This window comes from Aquila chrysaetos, chromosome 19 (assembly GCF_900496995.4).
Source record: "Aquila chrysaetos chrysaetos chromosome 19, bAquChr1.4, whole genome shotgun sequence".
In the NCBI taxonomy this organism is placed as follows: Eukaryota; Metazoa; Chordata; class Aves; order Accipitriformes; family Accipitridae; genus Aquila; species Aquila chrysaetos.
In genome coordinates, this window is record NC_044022.1 from 25,041,470 (window position 1) to 25,056,697 (window position 15,228).

The following is a 15,228-nucleotide window of genomic DNA, read 5'->3' on the forward strand; positions in this document are numbered from 1 at the left end:
TTAGAAAAGGACTAAATCCCTTTCTTGTGGTATCTGTGGTTGTGAACTTTTGGTAGAAATCACAAATCTCCCTGTTGGTTTGGGCATGGGGGGGGAGTAGAGGAAATTTGAGGATGAGGAAGAAAATCTGACTAAACTTTTCTATACCTTGCTTTCTCCAAATGATTGTTCTTTGTCGTGCTTGGAGTATAATGAACTCCAGAGCAAGGACCTGTAAGCAGGCTCCCAACAGGCATACCCCAAAGGCCATTGCACTGCTGGTTGCTCTGAGGGGGCGGGATGGACACAGGCACATCCCCCAGGAGACGCTGGTCCACAGGAGCTACACGGAGCCACAGACAGGTCTTCCTACCAAAGCCAGGGGGGAATGTCACCCAAGGGTCTGGCTGCGGCCCAGAAACTGCTGTATGGAAAGGGTGTATTGGCCAGAGAGGACTTTGCTTTAGAAAATTATGGGAGGGTTTGAGGCTGGCTCTGAAATGGCCGTGGCAGCCAGTACCCGCAGCAGATAGCTCAGTGTACGTGCAATTCCTACAAAATGAGCAATTGAAAAGTTTAAGCCTGGAAATTGCAGTACTGAGCAAACTTCTGGAAGGAGGCAACTCGAGGTTTTTGCTGCGGGTAGCAGAGGGTCGTTACCCAAATGCCACCCACCACAGCACATGCTGCACCTGCTTTTGAGACCAGATGCTAGAGGACAACAGGCAGACGGACAAACTCATCACACACCGCACAGATTATGAGTGCAAATCAGCGTGATTTGTGGCACATGGGTAATGGCAACACAGACGTTCATACTCCCCGCCCATTCTTTGTATTTATAAACAAGACCTTTTCTAAGCATTGAAAGAGTTACATCCCTCCCCTTTAGCAATTAACTGTTCAATGGGTCTGTTCAGTGTTTGTATGGCAGGCAGAGGATGGAGCCTGCTTTTGAAAGCCCCATTAAAACAAGGATGTTTGAATAAGGGGTTAGAAAAGTTGTTACATAGAAATGGAGCTGGCACAAAAGTTGTCTGAGGTAACTAAAGCAAGACCCCTTCATTTTCTCACCCATACACTTGAGGTTTTGGGCAGTTAATTACTTTTGGCTGGTGGTGTCCCATGGCCCTCTACACTTATCTCCAAGACCTGGAGGGGTCCACAGTGGTTAGTCACCCCCTAAAAGAACTCCTCTGCATGCAAGAGCCACAAACAACACAGCCAAGGCCTCACTCACCAATCTCAGCCTCACTTGAAGGGCAGGAGAAGAGCAAAGAGAAAGCTACGGGACCTCTTGATGACTTTTCAAGCTTTTATCTGAATGACTTGACTTGGCTTCATGTGAAGTTGGTGGAGGTGCCCAGCTCTTCTGAAGGACAAGCATCTGCCTGCTATGCTTATGCCACTTGTAATTGGGAAAAGTTTTAATATTGAAGCACCTGTAAAATTGCACCATGAAGCAGCATAGCAACATCTAAGCCGGTATTGAAAACAGGACATGCTCCGACCATGGCACAGCCCTCATTTTCTAAATAAAACCAATGAATGCACCACCCCCTTCCAGCAGAAAACCCTCCGAAATCTTGGCACGACTTTCCAGGCGAGTCTGGTACTCGAGGCAGAGTCAGCCCTTCGGATGGCTCTTATCTTGGCAGCACTGAGCTGCTGTAACAGGCAGACACAATGATGGCTTGTGTGGTGCTGCCAGCAGCGGGGCCAGATGCCCAAACCCTCCCCAGGGGTACAGGGATGTATTTGTACGGTCAATGGTCCTGGGAAGAACTGTGCAGCCTGGAAACAGCGGAGGACGGTTTGCTTCTCCTTGGCTCACTGCGCAGGGGGATGAATAGAAAATATTGTTTGCCTCTTGCTTTGGTATTGCTCTCAAATATGGCTCAAGCAGGGCGAAGGGGGGAGAAGGGAGGGAGAGGCGGATGAGCCTGAGATTTTCAGGTCTGACATTTCTACACCTTCTCCCTGGAGGCTTTTGTGATTTGGGTGACCGGTGGATTCCTCTGGGAGAAATAAAAGGAATAAGAGGGGGAACTGGAGGGGGGCTGAGCCTTGCAATTCTCTGCTTTGGGATGCAGATGGGATGAGGAGAGGCTCCGTGGTACTCTGTCCCTTCCAGAGCAGCTCCTCCATGAGCAGGACCCATACGGACAGATGCCTGCACCTGGGACTCTCCGACGTTGAAACAAAGCAAGAAGCAGGTCCGGAGTCCCCACAGACAGGTAAGAGAGATGCAAAGCGCAGATGCGAAACAGAGGTACTGAGAGAGACCTATGTGTGGCAAACTGGAGACAGGTCCAGACTTCCTCTGTTTTCCAGCCATACCCCAAGATGCAACCAGCAATTTAGAGCACTTAGAGGACAGTAATGACCCTTCTTCATGAACATGAGGGGTTTGCACAGGAGAGCTCAGTCCCTCCATGAGGGACCTCAGGTGAGGCCCCTCAATCTCTGCCTCAACTTACCCCAAACGTGCTCCCAACAGACAAATTTCCCCAGCCCAACTCACGCAGCCATAGGGACTGTGTTGTCAAAGAAAACAAGAAGCCACCACAGGCAGCAGAAACCTAATTTCTTCTTGGGTTCACAGAGCTACGATGTACATCGGACTGATATAACCACTCAGCGAGGAGGGCTTAGCCGGATGACTACCCCATGTGGGTAATTAACACATTACAGCCCTGACCCCATGACTGCCTTAGAAACTTACTCGACTGCAGTTAATTCTTTACCAGGTCTAGTCATTAATGCCGTTATTTGTCTTTCCTGGAGTGTGCGAACTGAACTGACTGACCTTGCATGGGATACGGGGATTTTAATAGGAAAATCTGCTTAATATTAGCACATTTTTCAAGCCCTGTGCAGGCCTTGACAAGATTATTTTTAACAGATGATACACGGCTATTTGAAAAGAAGATGAATGGTTTTTTGGCTGAGCAAACCAGAGCAGAAATATCTCATTTGGGTTGATGGGGGGAACAAAAGAAAAGAGAAGAAACGGCTGCTTGGGAAAGGCAAACTGGAAAGTTAACTGACATACTTTCATTCAGATACTTCTGTCACCCACGTGCAAGTCCTAATCCTGGCATCAGGGGAACCGTGTGGAAGTCTGGGTTTGGCTAATGAGCCAGATCTTCCCTTGCAATGAGCTAGGTGGACTTTCCTCCGGTGTCTGGGAGTCCACAGTACCTGGGCTGAGAAACCAGCTCTTGGTAAGGACGTTACACATCAACTTCTGGGAGAAAAAGCAAGAGACTTTAAATAAAAATTGCAAATCAAAGCACTAAAAATAGAGGTGCACTTGTGCAGAAGTCATTCAGATGAGACACCTCACCGCCTCTGAGACATGTTGTGGAGCGTCATGCAGAAACATCCAAGCGTCAGCATCATCTTGGCACTATTTGTGCCAAACCTGGGTCAGACACCGGCACATGATGCTCCCCAGGTCTCAGGCTTTGCATCACACAACATGGACCTGAGCTCTCTGCAACCACAGCCCAGGCAAAACTTGACTCACAAAAGAAAAAAAGGGCTCATGCCTAAATGAGAATGAACAGTACCATGAAAACATAATGCTTTCTGCACAGTTTGCAATTTGCCTAGATAGCAGCAGCAGCTGGCTGGGTACATAGGAGTTGTGAACTGTAGACATCAGCCAAGCATCTGACCCTGTGAATTAAAAAAAAAAAGGTTAAAAAAAAAAAAAGACATTGGCAAAGCCACTTAATGTTCACAAGCTGAGGGACAGGTTTTGTGAAAGCTTCACACCAAGAAATCAGCCCAAGGCATAGGAAATGTCAAGCTGAATTGCTGAAGTGTGGCAAAGTCACATGCAACTTAAAAGAGATTTGTAATGGAAAGGCAGAACAAACTACAAGCTGTGTGTTATGCTCCATTGCCAAGGAACAGTCTGAGAGACCTCTGAATTTGGGCTCAAGTGCTCCAGGGCTATGGGGAGCTGTAATATAAAGAAGGGCAGCAGTCTGGCTCCTCATCTTGTAGCATTGCATGTGTGATAGATGGGGCAGTGCTAAGAGGGAAAAAATGATAGATTTTCCCAGCCTACCCAGTAAATCCGCTCTTGCGCTTACCAGCATCTTTTCAGAGACGTGCAAATTCCTCGAGGCCCCAAAGCTGGGCTAGCACTCCTGTGAGGGAAGGCTCTTTCTGATTTCCTTGCATTGCCCCTATCTTGGCCCACCTTCCTTCCAGATGAGATTTAAAACCAGAAACAGAAAGCTCTGTGAAGCTACCAACGTGGTCAGACATCTGGAGTGTAAGACCTACAAGGAGAGCCTGAGGGAGCTGGGCTTCTTTAAAGAGGGATCTAAAAGCAGCCCCCAGCTACTTGAGGAATAAAGATGGGTAAAGCCAAACCACTTTCTGTAGTGGCAAATACAACAGGCAATCGATTGTGCTGCTTTCATGGTTGTATGGATGAGAGACCTCCAGAGGTCCCTTTCTACCAGCACTTCCTGAATAATATTGGTCTGATTTTGGTTTGTTTTTAAAGTTAAGTGAACTTTTATTGAATGTGCCTGAGAATTACCCTGTCAAATTGGAAGTGGTTTCTCAGCAGACCTGATTTGTCTCTGTTTTCCCTGCTATTTATTTCTCTGATGATTTGATTGAAGTACTTTTACTGCTAATTGCCAGCATCTAGTCCTACAGAGGTAAATTACGACTGATTAATAGTAAAGTCAGTGCAATCATCTGAGCATGCATCTAGCCAAGAGAGAAGGTAGGCAATGCTGTATCCTTGAGAACCAAAGGCAAGGAGGTCATGGTCTGGCGGGGTATTTTCAGGTGGAGATCTGGGACCTAAATGGTAACTCATAGTCATTCAGAATCAGAAGAACCCAAGTGATGAAAAGTCTTCCTAAGCCCTGCGTGCTACTTTCCTGGTAGTAACATAGGTGAGGTGGTCTGAGATGTCCCCTGTCCCAGCTCCCAGTAGCAGTGCATCAAGCCAGTGCTATTGGCTGTGTGACTTCCACCCGACAGAAACATGACCACCACAAGTCAAGGACCAGCCAAAAATGTTGCTAGTTGGGCATTAACAATCTGGGACTAACATAGGATAGGATAGGATAGGATAGGATAGGAGAGAATAGAATAGAATAGAACAGAAATTTCAGTTGGAAGGGACCTACGATGATCATCTAGTCCAACTGCCTAGGACGGTTAACAGGACTTCACCAGCTGGATGTGGTGAAAGGGTGGACTGTGAAGTCCTGAGATACCACATTACAGAGCCACCTGTGCCATTTCTCCCCTGAGCTGACTCCTGCACAATGTCCCAGGTGAAGCTCTCACCACAGCTTGAAAACGGTGCTTTGCAAATGTCTGGCATGGGACCTCATGCTGCAACAGCAGATAAAAGAGCTGAATTTCTTTTTGTTATTATCCCTGCAAGTCAGCCACAATAAATTATTCCAGTGGAGTGATTTGGTTTTCATGTAGCTTCCCTGCAGCTGTTCAGCTTGGCTGATGGGCCCAACCCCTCCTGTGATGTTTTGTCAGATTTCCACCCAGATGGCAAACCTCTTCTCTTAGGAAACCTGCGAAAACAAAAAAATGAGGTCGCTTTTTATTCTTCACTTCTTTTGTGCTTCTTAATGTGCAAAAAGGCCATGCCTGGGGCAAAGACCTGTTGCAAAACCTCAGCTGGGCAGGAGGCAAAAAAAATGAGATGGGAATTGCAGGCAATAATGTAGAAGTAGAATAATATTCCAAAATTTCCTGAAAACATTATCAAACTCTTTCCAATTCAAGCCTGGCATTCATACCATTGGCATACAAAAGTGATAGACAAGGCAATTTTGGGTACTATACTGAGGTGTAGAAGAATTACTGTAAATAATTGCCCAGCACACCCCACCATGGAGACCCAGGTCAGACACCTAGCCTTTCCTTTTTCTTCCTCTCAGCTGCTTCTTATATTCCATTGCATCCCTGCCAATCATGCAGAAATGATGAATCGTGAAGCAGCAGGCTCATAAATTCTGAGACTGGCTTAGAAATCATGAGAATGAATGTACTCTGGATTCTTTTCCATTGACTCCTTGGTTTTGGCACATTTAGGCACACTCAGGACATAAATTCTAGCTTTTTCAACATCCATGAGGGCTTAAATAAACCCTTTTCTTTTCTGTCTTCCCCCCCCCCCCCCCAAGGGAGGGAGAAATGAAAGCCCAGATATTCAGCTCCTGGAACTGGGGCTTTAAGAAAAACAATAAACATAATGACCCGCACAATAAAGTTACAAGAGTTGGCAACTGTCTGGACTTCATGTTTCAAAAGTCGTTGCTCTGCTCTCATTAACTTACGTTATCTAGTGTGACACATGGCTTCGTTGGAAGGGAAAGAGGCGACGGGAGCCTAAATATGAGGGTCCTTTCCCTCACCATAAACATCCTCTTGCTGTGTTCCCAGACAGACTGTTTTGCTAATGGCTCCTTCTTCTGCCTTGGTTTGGGGTCTGGATCAGCATTGTTTGGAAGACGGTAGATCAGTTGTCATAGCTCACGTTCCTACTCAGGTGTGATGGGCGATACTGAATTGCAGCACCCAAGCTGCTCTTACTCCTCCAGGTCTCATACTTTGCTCCTCTCAGTGGAAGGGTGTTGTTCTTGTTTTGGAAGAAGAATGGATACCACTGGGCTCTGGGCTGAACTGCGTCATCTGGGTTAAATAAAACAATAGTCCAAAAAAACACAAGTCATGTTCCCATGATAGAACACGGTGAGATTTACATCAGATGATGACATGGCTCTGCAGCACCAAAGGCCCAGAGCCACTCAATATTAACTCACCTTCACTTCCATGAGTGCATTTGACTTCAGTGGAAATCAAGAGCTGAAATACCTTCCTGGAGGTGGGCCAAAATGGCTATTTTATCATGATCCCCTCTTGCTTGTCCCTGTAGAACTATAGGATTGCTGGGGGGCAGAGGGGGAGATGACGCATTTTCTTGTCACTGATGAAAAAGGAAATTATTTTAACTGGGCATAGAGAAAAAGAAAACTCTTTTCTCCCTGCGGTAACAATAAAAAGTTCTCAGGAATTTCCTCATTGATACTACAGCATCAAGCAAGCATCGGTGGGGCTCCGTGGGTTCATAACCCAACAGCATTTGGCGTCACGCAGGTTCTGTGGATCTCTTCCAGGTTTTTGCTACCACAAAAAGTCAGATCCCCGACCCAGCTGCAAGGACGGTGATTAAGGAAACTATTTCCTAAAAGAGAATATATATTTTACACCTTTCTTGCTATAACTTAGCAGATCAGCTAATTCCCCCACCCGGTTCTTGTGCATTGCTGATCATACATGCCTTTTACCAGCTGGTACATAAGTAGCTGATCAATGTACATTCTCGTTACTTGAACTAATGTTTCTTTATGCAATGAGGGTCCCTAATATGTTGCATGTGGTTTCCATTTGGGGCTTTTTGGGCTCTTTTCCAGGAAGTTTCAGGTCATTACCTCAAACCTTCCTCAGCTGAAAAAGGATTGAGGTAATAACCCACAATATCCTGGAGGGGGGGGGGGGGGGGAGAAAGAGAAAGAGAGAAAGAAAAATTTCTATAATGCATTGAAGACAAGAGAATGAAAATTGCATGCAGGACAGATAGAAGGAATGTGGCCTTTGGCCCTCCAGCAAAGGTGTCATAAAATGTGCTGTATTGAAGCAATATGTCAAAACGCAAGATCTTGGGCAGGGAAAGTAAACTGCACAAAACCGAAACCACTGGGACTGCCGCAAAGTGGTGGGCCTGATCCCCAGCCTCTGATCGACTTTCAGGTCACAGAGCTGAACGTTAATTAGTTAAGAGGTTTCATTGGAATAATGGCTGGCTTTTTAGGATGAAAGAGAAACAGCAAGTACTGTGTGCTAAGAAACCCCTTAAAAAGCTTCTGGTGTGATGGGGTTGGCTCAAAAAGATCATCAGGAATCACTACTGAAAGAAGGTCAGTTTTCAGTTTAAGTCCAACTCACCTGGCTTTATTCTCCATCCCAGCCGACACTATACCTCACTCTGCTGTTCACTCCTTTTTCCTCTCCCCAGCTGAAAATTGCCTTGGCTACAGAAATTACCATTTACATCCACTTTGTGTTTTCTGGTTGGGAGCCAGCTATCTACCGACCAAGCTAACTGACCTCAGGCTTCAGCCAAAACTGTTCAGCACCTACAGCCCTTCTCAAGGAGGGGAAAGGACTGCTTTGTGGGGCCTCAGGAGAGAGGGGGATGTATTTATAACCCCAACACAGGCAAATTACTTTAAAAGTGGGCTTTTCCAAAGTACTGAATACTGCCTGCTCCTCCTGCTTTCTCTTGGGGTTAGGGGTGCTCAAGGGTTTTAATGACCAACAGTGGGTGCCTCAGGTGCCCTCGGTATTTTTTTAAAGCTTTAACTCAAAAAATATATGCAAAGCTCTTGCAGGTGAGATCTGAAATGATCAATTTTGTACGGTAGAGAATGAAGCCTCCCTGAATGGAAAACCCTTGGTGGCACTCTGGGTGGAAAAGGCCATATCAAAGCAGCTTTGGAAGTGGCTTAAAACACTGCTTCTGCTAAATGATGGATGGAGCTATTCTCTTTTGTTCCCTTCTTTTCTTGTTGCTAGCCTGATGGAGTGAAAATGGTTCCCTTTACTTCAACGGGTGGGGTCAGCTGGCTGGATGTCGAGGGACATGACAGGAGTTGCTAAGTCTTCCTCAATCCATCCACAGCTGGCATCCTCCAAGTGCTCATTAGCATTAAAGCAACATCATGCCAACAACTAGAGTTGGGGACTGATTTTTACCCTGTGAGTCTCACATTTCCAAAACCTCAAGTTGACTCTGATACTTGAAGGTATCTACATCAGAAGACTTTCTGTTGCTTTCAGAAGGTGTTGAATAACCCATCTGAGAAGCAGGTCCCTCATTAGCTGCCCCCTCCCCCAACTAAATGAGTCAAGACTCAGTTCGAAACCCTTTGCTTCTGTTTTTGTAAAGCAAAACATCACAGACAGCCAAGCACTGTTATCTTGTCTGTGGCTCCAAAGCGATGGCAAGCAGCTTGCTGAACTCCAAAGCACTAGGGATCTTCACGCTGCTAAACGTTTGCAAAGATGCCTGTCCCTTCCCCACTCCTAGTCCACACCATCTTTACAGCTAATATATTTTCTTAACATCCACAAATAACCGATATAGCATTCCTGTACATCAAGGACCAACATCTTAGAGCTTTCTAAGACTTGAGACAAAAGACCATGTTTTGTATCCAAGGACAGCATGCATTTTCCTTCCACTTCTCATTCCTCCTGTATTTCAAGGCGCTGGTGTCATCACCTGCCAGTACTACCCAGCACAGCCATCCAAAAAATCGTGAGCCCAGTTTAGGAAGTAATGAAATCAACACAAGATTCAGGAGGTGTTTCTGGGAAAAGACACATCTTGCTTTTCCTTTGTCTTCTGGTTTCTACAGAGCATCAACCGTCTGCAGACTGTGATTTTGTACCTCTGGCATTTTGACTGCTTGGACATCCATTTCTGTTTGAGTGATGAGTGATTCCCACAACTAGTTGCATTGATGACACCTCCAGAAGATACTTTTATTGACAGAAAATCTTTTAAATCACTCCTTGCTTCTCATTTAAGGTTCCTTTCCCCAGAAATGAAGGTCTGTATTCTCTTTAAATGCAAGATAGAATTTCAGGACATCTCTCCACTTGCTCATCCTGGGCTTCAGAAACACTACAGAACAGCAGTAAATTCACACATAAAAAAAATCTGAAAAAAGCTAAAATCATTTCCCAGACTGAGTACTGTGCTTTGTAGATTTGAAAAAAGAATATTTTGAGGGTGTGGGATATTCTATATTTTGGAGCAAAAGGAGAAGGTTTTTCTATTGTGTGCTGCACGCTTTTAGAAAAAAAAAAAAAGCCTCTATCTCTGGTTCTGGACCCTTTCAACAATCGTAATCGAATCCACACGCTTTGGACTAATATCCGAAACAAGAAACATGCCAAAAAGCCTGCAGACAGACCAGTTTTAGATTAATAAACAGTTTTAGATCATAGTGTAACTCCAGGAGGGACTATTAGCTCATCTGACCTGTATATTGCAGGCTATTTAATGTTACCCTGTTACCTGTATATTAAGCACAGTAATTTGTGTTTGACTGCAGCTCATCCTGAGTAAAGAAACCTGTCTGTTTTCAAAGACACAAGCGATATCTTCTGCTTCCTTTGGTGTCTTTTCCCAGCACTACCTACACTTACTTCCACACATCCATGCTTTATAATCTGAATTTGTCATGCTTTGTCTATGAGACATCTGTTCACATTAGCTTTGCTCTTTCTCCATTGCATGACAGCCCCTGGCAACTTGTATTCTCCTCTACAAGATACCTTACATGCTAATCAAGTCACACTTCAATCTGTTGCCTGATGGCTAAGCGGATTCAATACTTAAGTTTCTCGCTGTATAATATTTCGATTTTTCTCTTGCTTTTTCAGCATCACAAGCCTAAATTCTCTGCTAACTTCAACCATCTCTAGAAGTCAGGCATCTACACCACATGAGCTGTCCAGGTCCTTTTTGGACAATGGGTTCATCTCCAAATGGGATGATTTTAGCCCGCTGTGGATGTCTATTTTCAGTTGTGCAGGACAAAACATTTGCCTGCTATGTGACTCAAGTCTGTTGGGATAAACCCTACTCCTGAGGCTTGAAGAAATGCCCTGCAGGCCTGAAAAAAAAAACAAGTCATGAAGAAAATGCTTTGTAATGAGAGATTTAAACCATTGATCTGCTCAGCTATCTAGCACCAACTCTGACGATGATCCTACAAAGTTGCTGTTCAAGAGAGAAAAGTCTGCGAAGCTCAAACAAGTACTCTCTCCATCCTTTGGGGAGATGACTTGCTTGCCAGCACCCTTCCAGTTTCTTAGCTAGAAAGGAACAAAGCCATGCCTTTCTCTTCCCTTCTGAGTCATGTGCCACAATAATTACTTCAAAAGTGATTATCTGAATAATGTCCAAAAAAAGGAAATCGTTTCTCCTCTCTTCCAGTCCTTCACCCCTTCCCCTTTCTTCTCTGCATCATTTTCCAACTTGCTTGGCAGACGACAGGTTTGAAAGAAGGTACCACAAAGGCTCACACTACTTCTGTTGAAACCCCAGGAGACATTCAGAACCCAATATAACTGGAACTGCAAACCCCAGAAGTGCCTCACTGTGGCCCAGTCAGACCTTTCCTCACAAACAAGGCAGCTTTGAGATGAGGTTGTGTTTGAGGACAAGTGTGAGCATAAAGGGGTGACTTCTTGACCAGGAAGGTCTTTGCAAAGAGAAGCATTGGAGGGCCACAGCTTCCCAATGAGCTTCTCCAGGCATTAGGGCCCGAACCTCATGTGCTCAGAGCTACCCAGAGGTTTTAGTGCATCAACAAGAATTACCTGCTGACATCTAACAGCCTGTATGAAAGCAAGGGGGAGACATGGGACTTTCCAAACTCACGTACCTGAAAAACATGCCTTCTGGAGTATCCCCAGTGCATGACTCTCAAGGAGTATTATTCTTCAGTCTTTCCTTTGCAAGCTCAGACCTTTGTAAGGAGATCCCTGAAGCCAACTCAAGATCCCCCTACATCGAGAGGACCTATCCATCTGCCTTCACTCATCTTAAAATATTCTTAAACAATGTGTTTCCCTTAGTGGTCTGTGTAGCACAGTATTATTTCCTTCTTCATGTGTTTCTGCTCTTTCCCTGGTGTATCTCTTTATTTGTTTATTGAATTATCCTTTGAACTTGCTTCTGCTTCTTTTCAGAGACCTCCAAATTATTCTTCCTATGCTAATCTTCACCTTCCTTTCAGGCCCCATATTGGCCTGTGCTGCCCTTTAATCCTACTGAGGCTTAACAACGATGAATTTAAATTGCAAACTCTTCCAACTATTTCCAGTTTTCTGCAGTAAAATTCTCCGTGCATTCTAAGATCACAATCATGATTCCTCTGGGTGTTTTACATTCCCTCCGAGTCAGCTGAGCAGAGGTCAAGAACATTTACTATTGCCTCTTCCAACATTTCATTCCTCCCATGTCTGGCAAATCCAGCAGTGTTGTGATCCTTCTTTGTCTGAGATGGTCTGCCTTCAGATCTTTCTTTTTGCTCTTATCTACAGCTTTCGACCAGACCTTGGCTATTACCCAAGTGGCACCATGCACAACTGCTTCTACTTCTCCACACCCTCGCTAGCAATCAGCACCCTCTCTCGCTCTCTCCTGAGTTTCAATTGATTTAAGTCAGTCAACTTTCAGTCTCCTCTTATACTTCCTGTCATCTGAGTGCCATTTTCTTTTATGACTACAGTCTCAAAGGAGACTAGAAATAGGCCATAAACCATCATTTTTGGCACTTTGGTCGTTCCTTCAGTCCAAGTACTTGGCAAACAATAATTTAAGCTTCAGCATGAGTGTCCTGTCCACTTACATCAAGTAGAGTTTGCTGCAACATGAACTAACTTTCTGCTGTGGATATTTCAACCCTATGTACTATGACAGGAGCTGGCAGAAGCTATCTGTATTGTTTAATATTTATACTGCTGCATTGGCCAGAAGTCCTTGTTAGGACCCATCCATGGGGATGTTCTGCAAACTCGAAGTCTGTTGAATTCAGAGTCTTCCAGTGACATCCAGTGCCAGTTCCACAGACACTATAAAGCACAATAACAGATCTGGGGTGGGATGCACAGGTATAGGTGTTTTTTCATTCACTGGTCCCTAATTTTCATTTACAAAAGAGCATGAAAATTTAGCAGATAATGTCTCATCTAACATGGTACTTTGCTCTTGAAAGTCACCTGTTTTAAGTCTTGATTCAGCCATGAACATTGCGATATTGGCTTAGGGTAAGAGCTGCTGAATCTGGCACCCTGATAGGGGTGAGATTGCTGCAACTCCATGTCCCCATGGTTCCCACAGCCAGCACAGGCACATATACACAGTACATAGATATGTATATACATATATACACGTAAACATGTCTGGCCACACAGATCAACACAGGTGGAAAAGACAGCACTCACACAAACAGAAATGTGCCGATGACCTCATCTTCTCTGGCTAAACAGGGTGAAAGCCCATTGGTGGAAAATATACACATATATATGCATATATACTGGCCTTAGGCACTCAGTCTGCCCAGTAGCTGCCCCAGTCTCACAGTTGCCTCATGCACAGACACATATACGGTAGCTGTCCCAGACCCATGGCCTTACAAGCAGCTGACCACCAGATCTGAGGGTCTGCCCCACAGCTGGCTTGGATTCCCAGTTCCCTCCAGCAGCAAACTTGCAGACACCTTGATCTCTCTAGTATCTGGCCCAACATCATGGCCACTCCAATACTTGGCTCCCAAGCCTCTCCTCCCTTTCTCCACCTTTGGTCTTTCCCTTAAACATTATGTAAGACAACCCCAAAGTGTTTTTAACTTGGCATCTCATGAACCCCATACACTGTAGGCAGCAACCTCCCTCAGTCTGCAAGGAGACCCTGTGTCTCCTCTCTTGGGGGTTTCACGTCAGGGCCATGGGTCTCACATCAGGACCATGAGTTTCACAGCAGGAACATGGGCTGATCCTCCTCCTTTGATAATCCTGGGAGTAAAAAACAGAGTCAGGGTTGCTCTGATGGGGGTCTGAAGGTTCCCCCACCTGTGATGGTTCATCTGCTCCTCAGAGCTTACAAAGATGAACTTTTAACTGCACAGCCTAACAGAGATAAATGTGACAGGCACGTTCGTCACTGGTGGACCATGCAGAAGTTCATGGGGGTGGACAGACAGGAGGAAACACTTACCTATGTAGGACATTTTAACACAACTAGGACTGCAAGGTTGTCCTTGGAAGCAAAGCTCCAGGTACAATTTGCAGCCAACGCTCTCCTCACCCTGCTGTCAGTGGTGCCAATCTCCATTGCCTGTCTGGCAATCACATTCACGCAAATGAGATTTCTGCACATAATATAAACTGAGCCAGAGATCCTCACTGTTGATAAAAACCCCAAACAAACAAGGCAACAAATCAAGGGAAAGAATTGCCTGGAACATCTAAAATGCAGGATCTTAGTCTTCTCTTGAAAGTAAAATTTCCAGCCTTGGAAAAATCCAACAGAAACAGAAAAATTCCTCTAACCTTTGCAAAAATATGTTCCCTTTTGCCAGTAAAAGCCATTCCTTCACAGCACCATTTGGATAATTTGCCTCTACATCTTGTTCATCTGTCACCTCATAGGCTTCAGATTTTTTTGTGTTTTCATCACAGGTCTGTATATAAGAAAACGAGTGGGGGGAGAAAAAGGAGGCACAGATTTTGGCAGGAATCCCTGCCTGGAATGAATATAAAACTTTGTTTTATTTAAGTGATCTGGTTGTGTGTGTGTGAGAGAGAGAGAGGAGAGAGAGAAGGGAAACAAATAAAGATAGTTTTTTTAAAAGTGAGTGTGAAAGAAATTCCCCAGAGAGACAAATAAAGGACTTTTTTATTGCTAATAACACATGTTCTGGCATGAGCTTTGCACGTTGTTAACCCACCTTGAAACTGGTGAGTTTAGTTGTTGTTGGTTTGGGTTTTTTGGGGTTTTTTAAATCTTTCTTCTGGCTTTTGAATTGTTGCAGTAAGGGGAAAAAAAAATTTTTGAAAAACCCCTAACACACACACACACACACCAAAAAACCATCTCCCTTCTTGCTGTTTATTTGGAAACCTTGAAGGATGAGGGGGTGATTTCATTCCTTCCCCTCGTTATATTACTAAATCTCCCCGATGGACTGGGGTGGCTTTACACCGGCTGATGCATGTACACTTGGGCTAGACTAATAGGACGGATGGTTTCAGCAGCTGTCATCTTGGTGGTTGCCGTTCACTTGACCTGGGTGGATCTGGTCGCAAAGAGCAAAGCAGAATGGAATTTTATGAAAGAGGGGAATAAAATTGCAAAGGAAATAAAAAGGAAAGGTCAAATACATTCTGTCATTAACTATGCTCCCCACTCATGTCTACCAACAGATATACATAATGTACATAATGCACCAATTCGAGATAGGAATGTACATAAACCTACACTTTGAGCATGCCCTTGACCAAGGAAAGACCAGAGCACGTGGCTAAATGTTTTCCTCGACATGGCCCAAATGGTTGTGACCTATTTCGAGCCAGGTGTTGTGGGATGTGATCATGTAGTCC